The sequence below is a fragment of the Haemaphysalis longicornis genome, unplaced genomic scaffold (genome assembly GCF_048455015.1).
Source record: "Haemaphysalis longicornis isolate Haplotype H1 unplaced genomic scaffold, Haemaphysalis longicornis Haplotype H1 scaffold_10, whole genome shotgun sequence".
NCBI lineage: Eukaryota > Metazoa > Arthropoda > Arachnida > Ixodida > Ixodidae > Haemaphysalis > Haemaphysalis longicornis.
This window is the reverse complement of record NW_027526204.1, coordinates 70,538,464-70,553,970: the sequence shown is the minus strand read 5'-3', so window position 1 is coordinate 70,553,970 and position 15,507 is coordinate 70,538,464. Positions and strand designations below refer to the sequence as shown.

At 49.6% G+C, this 15,507-nt stretch overlaps 1 protein-coding gene across 1 annotated transcript in view; it reads left to right on the top strand.

Annotated features, from left to right (window-relative positions):
* The first annotated feature begins 7,597 nt into the window (after window positions 1-7,597).
* The window catches only part of LOC144158725 (ADP-sugar pyrophosphatase-like), a 55,510-nt gene continuing 47,600 nt past the window's right edge, over window positions 7,598-15,507 (top strand). Inside the window, exon 1 of the mRNA XM_077689809.1 lies at window positions 7,598-7,828. The gene's annotated coding sequence lies outside the window, so the exon portion shown is untranslated. The remainder of the gene's footprint in view (window positions 7,829-15,507) is intronic.

Sequence of the window (15,507 nt, the reverse complement as noted above, 5' to 3'; positions counted from 1 at the left end):
GGAGGAAAATGAAAAAAAAAGTATTTATTGTAGCGTAAGCTACACTGGCCGAGGTTGAGCAGTTTCGCGTGGCCCTTGAAGGGCTGTGCTGCGCAAGCGCGAGGAGCATTGGATTGGATTGAATTGGATATGATTGAACTGAATTAAATTGGATTGTGTTGGATTGGATTTCCAATCCAATTGGAGTACGGGAGTGTAGAAAATTGGGTCTGCACATTCGCGGCTCTGAGCATTCCAGAGGAGTGACGTCATAGCCGCGGCAGACGCACTGGCGCCGTCGCGTGCGCAGCTATGCGCCTCCGTTGCGCAGTAGCCAAGTCTGACGCTGCGCCAGAGCCGCTTGATAGCCGTTTCGCGTAGCTCCTGGAGAGCCGTGCTGCGCATGCGCGAGGAGCAGTGACTGGACTGGACTGGATTGGACCGGACCGGACTGGACTGGACCGGACTGGACTGGACTGAACTGGATTAGATTGTATTGGAAATCGTTTTAGCAGCAATAAGCACGATAAGCAGCTAATCCGAGACAACCAGGAAATCTAAGAATAACCAGTTGAACCTTAGCTCGTGCTACGTACATCCTGGCATAGCCGAGCTAAGCCACTGCTAATTTATTTCATCCGTTGTGATTGCGGTCACTCCGGGCCAGTAAGGGGTGTCCTCAGTCCAGGGCTGCCTGGCTGTAGCTGGCCTTCCGTGCCCTGTTCACTAGCCGAAGCTGGGAGCAGGGGTCGGAGCTGGTCAGCGTCGCCGCCCACTGTGAAGGGGTAGGTTTGGGATTGGAAGGGAGGTCTGGGGTACCAGGGCATGCCCATACTATGTGGTATAGAGTTCCTGATGTGGGGCGGAAGATGCATTGAGGGGAGTACTGGGTGGGGAACATTTCGTGCCAGAGCAAGTTGCGGGGTCACGTGTTAGTTTGGAGCTGGCGACTTCCTCTTTGGTGAGTTGCTTATGTGGGGGAGGAAACTGTTGGCGGGCTAGTCGGTAATAATAGTCGGCTAGTATGTCGCATGCTAGTAGGGGTTGGGGCGTGTAATGGGTGGGGGTGGTTGGCATAGACTTGTGGCTGTCCGCAATGGTCCGGTGTACGGCTCCTCGAGCCGCAGTATGTGCCGCTTCATTGCCGACCGTGCCTGAATGACTTGGTGCCCAGATTTGAGAATATGGAGGGCTGCTGGTGAGAGTGCGCGTCGCAGAAAGTTCCGACAAGCTTCTTGTGAATCTGTCAGTATGGTAAGGTAGTCGCTCTGTGTTGTGGTGGCTGCCGTGACTATTGCTGCTTCCTCGGCCATGGCGGTGTCCGTGGTGAGGACAGTGGCTGTGGCTACGGTCTGAAGTTTATTATTCACCACTGATATCGTATTGGCATTTTCGGTTGCGTAGGGAGAGGCATCTGTGTACAGTACCTCCTTTTGATGTTGATATTGGGCCTGAAGATAGTTGGCGCGGGCCCTTCATCGCCCAATGTGATAGGTAGAGTGCATATTGCGAGTAATTGTGGTAACTCGGACGTGTTTCCGTATAGACAGGGAAATTCGTATTCTGCATCTGGAAACTGGAGGCGATGAATATCCAAGGCGCAGCAGGGTTGCGCGTCCAGCGTTAATGACTTGCAGCCGTTGGAGTTGTGGAGTGCGATGTGCCACACATAACTCTCCCTGGTCTTGTGTCAGCCCAGTTGTAGCTGCAGCTTGGCCTTCGATGTGCGCGTACGAAGTCTGAGGGCCGCCTTGTAGGTTTGTCGGATAAGGATATTTAGCTTACACTGTTCGGCTGTTTTGAGGGACAGGTAGGGTGTACCGTACGTAACGCGACTTATGAGTAAGGCTTGAATGAGACGGATGAGGTCTGGTGCCTTCAGCCCGATCCATTTGTGCGTGATACGGCGAGTTAACTGGGTTAGCTGAGTCATGGTGCATTGCAGTTGTAGGACTGTATGGGAGCCTGATCCATCATTTGGGATGGAGCGAATATGCGTATGTGGGTAACGGTTGGAATAGGAAAGTTTTGAATATGGTGTTTAGGGTCCGGTACTGGATAGATTACTTTGTCCTTTGTGCGTTGTTGTAGTGTGAGGAGGGCCAATTTTTCAGGTGCGCATGTGAGACCGCGTTCCTGTAAATATCTGCATGTGAAATAACAGCTGTTTGAAGGTCTTTTCGCTGGTCTCCGATGGATCATGTGGTTGTCCATAAAGTTATGTCATCTGCATACAAGGCATGGTCTGGTATGGTAGGGAGTTGCGTAGATAGACCTTTGATAGCGATGTTAAAAAAGAGTGGAGAAATGATAGTCCCCTGTGGGGTACCACGCGGAACAACGGTAAACTCAGGCGAGCGTAGGTGTACAAGTCCTACTGTTGCCGTGCGTTCTGTTAGAAACGCTTGAATGTAGTTGTAGGTGTGCGAAAAATCTCTTCGTTTACTGTGTCAGTGGGGCGATTAAAAAATTCAAGGAAGCTTGTACTCACCCGCAGGGCTTGAATGGTGAAGGTGTTGTGGGTGAACATTGCCGGACACGTAGTTAAGTTTCAGTATCACTGTTTATATGCGTAGTTGCGGTGCCAGTAATCGTCGTCCTATGTATCGAAGAGGTCGTTGTCTTCTTCGCGGTGAGTGGTGGATGCAAAGCCATCCTCAGCATTGTAGACTTCCGCCAGCTCTTCGTCATCGACTCAAGGCAGCGGTGGCAGGATCTGAAAGTCGTCTCGCGAAGGAGTGGCACCCTCGTTACCATGTCTGCAATTAGCCATAGTTGCGTCTAGAGAATGCGGCGACCGCGGTGAGCTCTCCCAAGCAGGGTGTCGTTTAGACGCTGCTGCGCGCGAGGGTTCTACGTTAGCGAGCACATGCGCACGACGACACGAGGACGAACGAACAAGGGGTGTACGCTATGACGTGTCTATCTCGTTCCGAGCAAATGTTGCAACGATTGCGGCGAACGCTGACGTTTTTTTTTTTTGATAAATCCACTGCGCGAGCCGGGGGCTCGGCAGTCGCCGTGAGGCACGCGCTCACGCGTGCGCTCGGCATTTTCTCGCTTCACAGGATTTTTGCCAGTTTTTTTAATTTTTTTTTGTTAAGGCAGCTGCGCTTACCGGAAACATTCGGCGTCGCCGCGAGGCACGCGCTCACGAGCGCTCGGCATTTTCTTGGAATTTTTTCCTGCAACACCAAACTTACGGCCCATAAAAACAACTCCTGTCCCAAAAAACAGTGCAGACACTTGCGATGCAAACACCTCATCGAGGACGCCAGTGTTGCGCAGTCAACTCATAACCGGGCCACGGACTTATCCCGATTGTCGCTTTGATCCCAAACACCCCCGAGCTACGCCGGACGTGTAGGACAAGGCGGAGGATTGCGTGTATCGTTACAATCTTAACATTTCCGGGGCCGACAAAGCACGCTTGCCGCCCAACGCGCGCAACAGAAACCCAGAAAAACGAGAGGACATTGAAACACCCTTTCACGACGAAGGCTTAACCCCAGGAGTAATCTGGGGGAGATTGAAGGGGGGCTATCGGACGGAAATTTTCCATTGCCACTGCTCGTTTGGGAGAGGGTGGGCGGCGCAGCGGCTGCCGATGCGGTCATGCAGACGAGGTAAACATTGGCGGGAGCGGACGTGCCGTTGTCTCGACCGCGAGCGTTGTCTCTTATTGTGAGCGGTGCGTCACGTTTTGGGCCAGATAGTGTAGACACAGCAGCATCCACCAGTGGAGATTTGAGAGGCTGAAAAAACATAAAAAGATAGAAAAAATAAGCGTTTTCTTTTTTTTTTTTTGCAACCAGGATAACATCGGAAAAAAGACAGAGCTTCTTCGCGGGACTTTGTTGTGACGCGACCGATCTGCAGAAGCGCTTTCTGAAATCAATGTCTTGACGTGAAATCGGGCGCACATTCTGAGAGCGGACGCTCTGCTGGGACTTTTGGGATGCAGTGTGTAACAATTATATTCTTTTCAGAGTTAACGGAAAAATTCATCGGGCACTTAAGTCTCAAAAGTGATTTGAAGGTCAAAGCCAGCGATTATTGAAACTTTTCACTGCTGAATCGTGTTCACTGCTGAACCGGATGCAACTTGTTGCTGCATGTAGTTGCTGCAGCACTGTAGTTGCTGCAACAGGCTGCGGCTCTGGAGACCCGGGTTCAAATCCCATCCGAACCCGTATAAGTTTCTGTGTATATTGTGTTCACTTATTTTACATCGGTCGTAATTTGGGTTCATTCTTATAGTCGCCAGCAACTACCGTCACTTATCGCGTTTGATGAGACATATAAGGCTTTCACGGTATGTCGAGATTTTATAGAGCTGTGCGGGACCATCTTCTTTCAAGTTTTCATATTTTTCTGAAAAAAAAAGAACCTGTCTTTCTTTGCGCCCCTCAAAATTTCATAAAAACTTGCATCTCTAGGCACCAGTAGAACGAAAAGTGCGAAAGGAACTCGCCGAGGAAGGTATTATACGCGAACTGCGTGGGTCTTCACAACGCGTTATACAACTACGGGGGCCAGCAATGGGGGACTGTAACAACACAGGTTTACACAAATAAAAAATGGTCCCAATAAGTATATCAACGATGAACTTGCGCATAGCGCAACCATGGAGCTCTGGTCGCTTTAGCCATGGCTGAAAAAAAAAATGTCCTTTACACAGCCCGCTACAAGTGGAGGCGTCCCCGTTGTAAAGAAAACAAAAAGGTGTCATGTGTTTATTTGTATCCACACTTTCGTAGCAATTTTTAGAGGCATCTCCTCGCACCTTAAAACATAGCACCACAGGTTGTTGATGACATTACTGTTTGTATTTAAGCAAACGTTTTTTCGCGATTCTAGGAACACTTTCTAACAAAATAATAACGTTTCTTACCTTGGAGTTTCAACATAATGCACCTTGAGCGGTTTTTTTTTTCAAGTCCTATCACATCGCGGCATTATAAAGACTCACGTTTTCAGCCCAAAACACAGTATGCAGCCTTAAATAATTCGCATGCGAGGGATTGGTTTGATTAGTCGTTTGCCTCGACATGCGACCTCCCACAAGAGAAGTCATATGAGGACAACGTTGAAGCAAAGTTTTTCGCCGTGATATACAAACGAAATACTGTTCAGTCTCTTTTGAGCACAACTCGCGAAAGAGTGATAATTTATGATTGAGTGGCGCTCAACTGATCGAAGAAGTGGAATGTACAGTCTTTGTCAAAACTTTCCAGGCCAAGCCGAAAGTTTGCAGGCCGCGAAAAATTCGATGCACAAGCCTACATCCGGAGGGAGGCTGAAACGTTTTATGCCGGAAAGCTATAGAAGACAGCTTTATTTCTCACTGTCACAAAACATTTTTCTCAAATATAAAGGTAAAGCTCATTCTTTGAATTTTTCGTGGTCGAAAAGGCTTAAGATTGGCCTATAAAATCTTGACAAAGGGTGTGCGGGAAGATAACGGTGGCTTGTTCGGGCCATGCATGAAGGCAAAGTACAAGTTTAGTTATCCCTGAAAAGATTGTTTTGTCCCAATAATATAATGGTACCAATTAAATCGCAAACTTCTCACGAGTAATCTAGACGCTAAGGAAAACAGATGAGCCGTAATGACCGACAAGCCACTCTCTCGCCAGGATCTAAAACGTTACATAATCATGTTCGTATGATTTCCGGCCGCTGACAAAAGCCACAGCAGATAAACCCTTCTGTGTCATTGAAGCGCGGCCTCTCGTTCCCTTTGATCCTATCACTCTAATGATAACGAACATTTAGAGTACACTAAGGCTGTATTTTTAGTTTTCATCTATTGCATAACTATGAAATATGAGTTTTTCAATATTTCTTCTATGTTTTTGTGTAAAAACGTCTGTCGGTACTTGTGCATTGTCTTCATGGCGCCTTTAAGGCAATGGTCGAATTGTACTGGGAATGAATGAATGAATGAATTTATTGATAACAAGGAAAGGAAAGACCCCCATCAGGCGTAGTTTGTCTCACCTAAGGGTGGACACAGGAACGCCTATTGGTGTGGGGGGTGTGGGGAATGTGGAACACAGTTGTACAGGAAAGGGAGAAAAGTGAAAAGGGGAGGATACATATGTACATATATACAGGTCTAACAAGGACATATATATGTACAATACATACAAGATAAACGCTAAAACACAAAGGAACTCCCCCACCTCCACGCACACACATGGATGGATGGAATAAACTTTATTTAAGACGAGCTTTAGGTGCTGATGTTAGGGGCACCTGCCCTGTGGGGGTCTTCTTTAGTCCGGAAAACCCGGGTCCTTGCTGGCTGCACTTGCTTTTCGTACCAGGTCTCGCTGGTAGGAGAGGTCTGAGCTGGTCAGCCAGGCCGCCCACTGCTCGTAGGTGGGGTTGGGGTTTGGGGAGAGGCTAAGGGTTTGTGAGCTCTCTCATACCATATGGTATAGTGTGCTGGGCTGGGTGCAGAATTTGCAGGTTCCGGGATAGAGGGTGGGGTGGATTGCGTGTAGAATTGTGCCATGCGGCTATGAGTTTGTTTGTAAATGGTGCAGGGTGGTGGCTTCGGTGCGGGTCAGTTCAGGATGAGGTGCAGGGAATCTTCTGCGCTCGTGGCGGTAGTGAGCCAAGATGTCTGTGTAGTGCACACACACACACACAAAAAAACGGCCACAGTTCAGTTTAGGTGGGGAGAAAGTGGAGAGCCGGGAGGAGTCCTGAGGCGTCCAGGCGTTTCACAAAAAGGCGGTTCACTGAGGCGTTTCACAAAAAGAGCGGCTTGTCCCCGCTTATTAGTTTCAAAAATAGCACCCAATTAAAAAAATATACATAAAACCCAAGAACGAATAACCCCGACTATGAGTGATGCTCGGTTCCCGACGTACACTCTTAGGGGCTTACAAATGATTTACACCCTCAAGGGTGCAATCCATTTACACCGTTAAGGGTGTACACCCTTACGAGTGTACATTTACACCCGTTACATCCTTACATCCTTAAGGGTGTAAATTTACACCGTAAGGGTGTAAATCACTGTGCATAACACCCTAACACCCTAGCTGACACCCTTACACCTTAGCGAAACAACAAAATAAAACACCCTTCAAGGTAGTTGTGTCGTTTACACACCCTCACACCCTAGCAAAAACACAAGAATACACCCTTTCAAAGAGTGTTCCATCGTTAGCTACATTACTTCTGATGGTGTTTTTCTTTGTTTTCTGATACGGTGTAGGGGTGTTCGTTATATAAACAAAAAGGGTGCAAATCGTTTTACGACGTACGGTCACTCCGGGGCACGATGTGGCGCAGTTGGCCGCGAACACGCCCAACGAGACCCCGCAGGCGGTTCTTGCATCGGCCCTCGCAGCGTGCCCGTGGCCGCAGAAAGGGCGCCGCAAATACGTAACGCGAAGCACGTACGCATCCCAGATAACGCGCGAGGAAAAAGCGAGAGTGACAACGCCGCGCGAAGCGAGGGGGAAACAGCGCGGAGAAAAACCAAACGCACAGAAAGGTAAAACAAAGCTATTTTCGTGCACACAACACACGCGCCCTCGAGCTGTGCGCGGACGTATGTGCGAGCGCATATTTAACGGCCACCGCCTTTTTCCCATTCGCGTTTTATTACCTCCGCTCACGTCGGCGCGCATGTCCGAACCGACCGACCAACCAGTCGGCCAAGAGCATTCGAACAGCGCGTAAAGGCGCATGACTATTGTACGGCCCGAAGGCGTAGAGTGCGTTGTCATCTGCGAGCGTCTGCATCCCGCGTCGTTGCGTGGTTGCTGAGAGAAATCGTCTGCTCCGATCTGCTCAAATTTAACCGGGTTACCATTTCATCAGAACGGTAAGTTCTCTTGTATTTCCTTCGGAAACGCCTAGTTTCTTGAAATATTCAGAAAATAGTTTGCACATTATAGTTTGGTACATTTGCTACCAAAAGACAACTGTGAAGCGGCCCCAAATGGACGACGCCCTGTGCTCAAGACGACTTCAGGATAGTCCCTAGTGCAACTCAGGATGAAGTGAACAGCTTATGCACTGATTTCATTCAACTCAGCCTTGTGTTATTTACCGCCAGTTAGCTGCTGCTCTGAGTTACTTTAACCCGCCGGGGTGGCTCAGTGGCTGAGGCGTTGCGCTGCTGAGCACGAGGTCGCGGGTTCGATTCCCGGCCGCGGCGGCCGCTTTTCGGATGGAGGCGAAAAGCAAAAATGCCCCTGTGTACAAAATTTCGGCGCACGTTAAAGATCCCCAGGTGGTCAAAATTAATCCGGAGCCCTCCACTACGGCGCGCCTCATCGCCTGCCTTGCGTCGGTGCGTTCAACCGTTCAATCAATCTGAGGTATTTTACTATTGACTCTAAGCATAACGCTTGGAGTGGCATAATGCTACAGTGCCTTAGATCTTGGCTGTGTAGTGATTTACATTGGCAAGCACATCGAAGAAATGCTTTTTTTTTAATGTCTTGCTTATCCTCTGCTCGCAAGCATCGTGACCTTAGATGTGTTAAAATGCCCCCTGAGCTTTCCCAACAAAGGACCTTACTTCATTTAAAATGACATATATGCCGCAAACAGAGGGACACATCAATTAACCCCGCAGAAATTCACCAGTACTACTGTAAAGATATGTCGCAAAAACATAATGACTGAACTATGTTCAAACAAGAGCGACAACATCTGAATTTCATGCGCTGTATTAGTAAAATAAATGGGGTATTTTTTACATATTTTATATTTTATGCATAGTTTTTTATTAGCGTAATTTTGGTCCTTGTTTTCTCGTCCCCCCCCCCCTTTTTTTTTTTGCTCGCCGTTCCGCCTGAAATGCACATTTCTGGCGACGTACCCATACGCCTCGAGCTTCGCGATCGCTGCGCCGCGTGCCGCCGCTTTTCCGCGGCGCGTACGGGATGACCGCTGCGCGGCTGATAGCAGCTCATGCAGTGTTCTGGATCTTCTTCGCTTCTTTTTGCCTTTCTGCGCCCTAACCAAGTTGTTGGGGTGATGTCCATGAGCAAATAGTATGTTTAGGGCAGTTAACAGCTGCGTCCTGACAGACTGCTCGAACGCCAACAAGAGCTAACCGGGGACGGGGTACTACGCGCTTCTTTGCCGCTCTCACGGGTGTCGTTGACGTGCGTTGACGGCAGCAGCATATCACCGCTGTCACCTCCGAATAAGCTAGGCTCAGCGAATTCTATTGTCGCCTGGTTTATACCGGATACTGGCACAGTGAGAGGTTGGTTTCGTTTTGCAGTGCGGACAACGAATGCGGCTTTGTTTCGTATAAATACGTCGTAGAAAAATGTAATTCGGGGATGGGATTACCTAACACCTGAAAATAACTTGTGCCTTTTATAGGAATAAAGGCCACGCGAACATGTTAAGTATATTCCAAGTCTGTGGGTCGTTAAATATGTGCCCACTCCCACCTTATGGCAAGGACCAAGGAAAGTTGATGAAACCACGGAAAAATAAATGGTCTGCCAAGGGCGGAAGCAATGTAATAGCTCGTACGGGAATGAAAAACCCAGTGCAGCTTCGGAAATGCTAGAGACCTTCGTCTTAACTTAGGCAAGCTAGGTCTCACTAGACCAACTGGATGCGAAATGCGCTTATATTTTCCTAGACGGGGGGGGGGGGGGGGGGGGGCAGGGGGCATGAGGAGGGGGCGCTTAAATATCGTTGTGTAGATATGCGGAGCGAAATCAAGGAATGACCGTTTTATTAATCACACACACAAGCTGCGCGTTCACTTGAATTTCGTTTTTTGACTTTAACGAACAGCTTATCACTCGACGGACACATCTTTTGAGGTACACAGTAAGTTTAACAAGCGATAAAAGGTGTCGTTGGAAGAGTGTAATATCTCATAAGGCCCCCTGATTTCACTTTTGGGCAAAATTCTGCAGGCTCCCTGTGTCACATGACGATGTTTCGAAGAAGCGTTTAATCGCGCACGCGGATAGATAAGCGGAGGATATATGTAGCGGATGATGAATGTTTGCGAGTGCTCACCTCGGGACAAGACGACCCAGCAGTAAATTGTTTTTCGTGGGCTGACTGCCGATATAATTTTGCATTATCCATCGTGCTTATTGCGCAGAATTTCCGTGAAATTTATGCCCCGTTGGCTTGTACAGGGTAGTGATCAATATCTGAGATATGAAGCGTAACTGGCGGGCTGTCAGGTATGAGTGCTCCGCTAGATTATGTAAGCACACGAAAACAATTTACATCGCAGTGTATAGCCGTAGTATGAGCATCTGAACGAAAACGGCTTACGAAGGTACTGTTGGTAAATTTTATGGCAGTGGAATTACAATGAGCTCCATGCATACGCCGGTGTCGCGACGCCGGCCTGTGACACACACCTGATGCTTATGCGGACCGAATGTACCACATGCACTAAGATCGCGTCAGAAGGATTTACACTCTCGTAAATACACCACATTCGCGAGCAGAATGACTGCCCAACATAAATATGTATTTCCACCGCGCACAAACGGAAAATATCAGTTGGTAACGTGCCGCAACGGCGACTGTGGTGAGCGGGCCGGAGACTCCCGCGACTGCTTTCGAAACGGGCCGCTAGGGGAATATCACTGGCGACTCTACAGGCAGCGCTCGAGGCGTATGAACAAAACAGTTTGTTTGTGTGCAAAAGTCGAGTGACGCAAAAACGTGTGCGCAAATAAATGGTCACTTTCACTTTTGTGAGAAGATATTATTAGCGCGGCTTCGAATGAAATTACAACTGTGCAGCTCTCGTTACGTAAATGTGGAAATACACTCGCACGTAATTGGTTAATTAAGGGTTTTGACACGCCGAAACTACACCAGGGGTGGTATTCTCGAGTTTTGTCCCTTTCAAAAGGGTCCCTTTTGGCAAGCCCTAATTGGCTAAAAGCAAACAACCAGAAGTGACGTAACGCAAGCGCGGCAAACCTACTGCAACGCTCACTGCTTCCCCGGAAGTACGTCACGAGAAAGGGGCGCAAAAGGGACGTTTTCAAAAGGGGCAGTTACGAGAATACCGGCCCTGGACTATGAAGCGCGCCGTAGTGAGGCTCCGGATTAATTTTGATCTGCGGGTCTCGCACCTTCAACTACGTTGCAGCGTTTCTCCGAGAGCGCACGGCTACTATCAAGCTCGGAAGTCTAACCTCGGCCATCATCAGAACACCCCCTAAAGGGACACCGCAAGGATCTGTAATATCCCCCCTACTTTTCAATATCGCATTACTTGAACTACCTACTCTTCTGAACAAAATACCCAACCTTCAACATGCCATATACGCCGACGACATTACTTTCTGGACTACCTCTGGTTCCAGTGGAGAACAGCAAGACGCCCTCCAAAAAGCTGTAGACACCACCGTCAACTACCTTCGTCCCAGGGGCCTGACCTGTGAACCTGCCAAATCAGCCCTTCTCATCCTGCGGGCCCGATCACGTGGCCGCCCTCCTCCTCTCACACCTGATCCTGAAGTGTCGATTCAAGGCGAACTTATCCCCTCCGTGACCACCCTCCGTGTCCTCGGCGTCCCCTTCCATCGGGACGGCACGGGTACAGCGCTCATTCCGCAACTTCAGACATCCATTACTCGCCTAACCCATCTTATCCGCAGAATCCGCAGCCGACATCACGGCCTCACTGAATGGGAAATTTGTCGTCTGGTCCAAGCTCTCCTGATCAGCAAAATCACCTATGCCACACCGTACCTCAATCTTCGACCACAAGAAACCGCTAAAATTGAAGCCCTCATTCGTAAAGCATACAAAACGGCTCTTGGCCTCCCCATTTACACCTCTACGGACAAACTGCTCAAGCTGGGCATACACAACGTCCTTGGCGAGCTTGTGGAGGCTCAGCGAAACTCCCAACTTCAACGCCTCAGCTTAACGCCAACTGGCCATTCCGTTCTCCGCACGCTCAGCTACCCTGCACCGCTAAATCAAGACCGACCACAACGCCTCCCAACTACCATCAAGCACCGTATCCACGTTTCCCCCATACCACGACATATGCATCCCACCTTCAACAGAGGCCGTCGGGAAGCGCGGGTCCGCTATCTCATGAAGAAGCTAGCGGATGACCCCCAGGTCCGTTACACTGACGTCGCCTATGACTCCTGCGCTCGACGCACAACTTTGGTCACCCTAAATCACGCTGGCCGAATCTCCACGGCTGTCACCACGCACACCAACAAAATACAGACGGCAGAAGCTCTGGCAATCGCCTTCGCAGCCACCACCCATGCCAAGCATCCGCACATCACTGTAGTCTCCGACTCACAGCAGGCATGCCGCCTCTACCAGGCAGGTCTAGCCCCACCCCAGGCCATTCCACTCCTCCAGCGTCTACCTGACGAGACCACCATTACGATCGTCTGGACTCCCGGACACTCCGGCCTTCCGGGGAATGAAGCGGCCCACGCCGCCGCCCGAGCTCTGCACTTCCGGGCATTCTCCACCGATGGTCAAGTGATCCCATCACCCCGCACGAACGACGACCTCCTCCAAATTCCTCTTGATAACACGTACAATGCCCTTCTGTACCACTACACCCTTACCCGCCGAGTCTACCCCCCTCCACACCACTCCCTAACCAACCAGCAAGCCATAATCTATCGTCGCCTTCAGACCGGTACCTTTTACAACCACGTCATCCTCCACCAGATCGCACCCACTATCTACCCCCGTCAATGCCAACACTGCGACACCCCACTCACCACATTCCACCTCGTATACTCCTGTCCCCACTCCCCTAACCCACCCCCCTTCCCCACCCCGGAGCAGTGGGAGACTGAGCTGACCAGCCCGGACCCGGCCCGGCAGAGGGCCTTGGTTTCTCGGGCCATTGAGTCGGCCCGGTCGAGAGGCATCCTGGACTAGGGACGCTTCACCACCACCCTTTCCCCTTTCCCCTTTGCTCCAATAAACGTTTACTACTACTACTACTACAACTGGTAACCTTTAGCGTGCGCCAAAGTCTCGACGCACGAGCGTTTTCGCTTTCGCCTCCGTCAGAAAAGTAGCTCAGCGCGGCAGGGATCGAACGCTCGTCCTTGGGCTCAGTAGCACAACGCCTCAGTAGCACAATGTCACTGACGCCATAACTGAAGACGCCTAAACGGGTGTTGAATGATAAGGCCCTTAACCTTGCAAAGGCTTGCATGCGTTCCCTTCATGAGAGGGGTCCCTTCACGAAGGGAAAGTAGGTTACGTAAATACATTACGTAAGCGCCAAAAGTATGCAAAATACACCGCTATCGCTGCTATCGGCAGAGGCGACTTACGCTGCTCGCTGGCATGTGACTTCGTTTACTCCTTTTCCTTTCGCATGTTATCACGCGGATGTACGCTGTTGGCACGAAAGTGCTTGGCAGCACGCAAATGTCGCATTCATGGAGCTTAGCTTATCTTACTGAGACACACCGGTTCTCTCCTATCACCATTATTGCTTCTAGAAAGTTCATGTTATGCTTCTTAAACATTGCATAACTTGTTTCGTTCTTTGCTTCTGTTATCTCTTCTTGTTTCTAATGCTCCAGTTCCTTCTGGCTCATCCCTGATATGTTTCTTTTTCTGATTTACTGCCACTTGCCTGGGAGAATCAGCATATCCAAATTTTGACGCCAACGATACCAATGCTTATTGATTGATTCAGGCGTTGTTCTTGTTACTACGAAGTTGTTTACGGATACAAGTTCATGTTTGCCTAGGAGTCTGTGCGACGATGTGTACAACTAACCCCGCACCTGAAGCATACTTTGCGATCTTGTAAAATTGCACGACGGCGCATTGACCGGCGTAGACACGGCGATTTTGTATTGGTTAAAAATGAATACAAGGTTTTCTCACCTTCGTCATGTCTTTCCCCTGCCTAACAAATAACTTTTTTTTAGTCAGTGCGTCGACATTGTTTCGAACCTTCACTCAAGTATGAAAAACTGGATTCTATTTATAACTGAAGCACAGAAGAAGCGGCAGTGATTTTATTGTGAGGGAGGGGCCGCGATGTGCTGAACTTGCGGATTGGATTGAATTGGATTGGAAACCATTTTTTTACTATCGCATTGAGTGCGACCGTAAGCGGGGGGTGGGCACCCTTTAGTCCCGTAGTCCACGCTGTGCTGCAGGGGCCCGCGGGCGCGCGTCACAAAAACACTGTGGTTGATTCCTCTGTCATAGGAATCAGTCAAACACGAAAGTGAAATGTGCAGCAAAATCTGCTGCTGAGCATGATTTGCGCGTAGGTGGCTGTCTTGTGGGCGTGCTTGGCGAGCGACGTCCTGCTGCCGGCTCGCTTCGGCAAAGGTGTACTGGCGTCATTTCCGCGATGGAGAGGCCGCCGGCGGTTCTGGAAACCTGCTCCTACCTAGTGTCACTAGATAAGGTTACAGAGTACCGGCACTCTTTTCTCCTATTGTTGTTCCGTGCCGCCCCCGTGATCATTGGCCTGTTCGCATCACGTAACATTTGGTTACACTGCGACGGTTCATGGGCGCCGCCATTTTGTTGTTTTTCCGTTTTCTGTCGGTCAACTGTGGTAGTCTCAGCTTGTCCTGCCTGCTCTGCGGCTGCGCGCGACTGACGTCGTTCCGAATGCGAATCAAAGATAACGCACTTCGCAGCATTTCAGCTGCAGAAGTGTGTCCGAAGATGCCGTGTTGCTGCCTCTTCGGCAGTGTCGTTTACAAATGACCCCGTCAAAGTTAGCGGTGAGGCCGCAGAAGCGGCCATCCGGCAACACTGATAAACACCAAAATGGCCGCCGTTGCTCACTTGTGTGCCTCAGTAACGGTAATCTGTAGCTTATCTAGTGACACTACTCCCACCCACGCGTGACGCATGACCTACAGCAGACGGATGAATGAGCTCGGCCTTCGATATCTCCGCTGTTAAAACTCGTACAGTGTTACGTGCCCGTCGAGCAGCAGAAACACGCAACATTCTGGAGGTCTGGCCAAAGCTCTGACGGTAGGTCTAATGCTACACTTTGAGCTCTAACGACGGTACTACTCGCAGGTCGACGTACAGTGACTTTGACTTTTCTAGGCATGTTGTTAGGCTAAACGTAGATATTAGGCCTGACGTTGCACTTCCAGGCATAACAATAACAGCTAACCGCAGGTTTACGCACACGTCGTTAAACGTTTATTCAAATAATGAAAACCTCGGGTCTCTTGCTATGCATCAGCTACACCTCAGGGTAGGGAAGAGCTATTTTCTAAGATGAGTGTGGGTGAAAAATAGCACGGAGAAAGTAGTGGGTTGGAAGAAAGAGGAATATACCGTTATTGTAGCAGCGTTGCACGCGGTGATCCAAATCCTTATTCCCGGACCCTGATTGATCTTGGTGCCGTCGTCGCTTGGTGCGCCAGCAATAGCCGGACTTCAGGAAGTGCAGGAAGGCGTCCCACGCTTATTTTGCTAGTTTGGTGGGTAGTGAGAACAAGTAAGAGATCGTTTAGAGAATTTTGGAATACGTAGTTACCGGAAAACGGGTGTCAA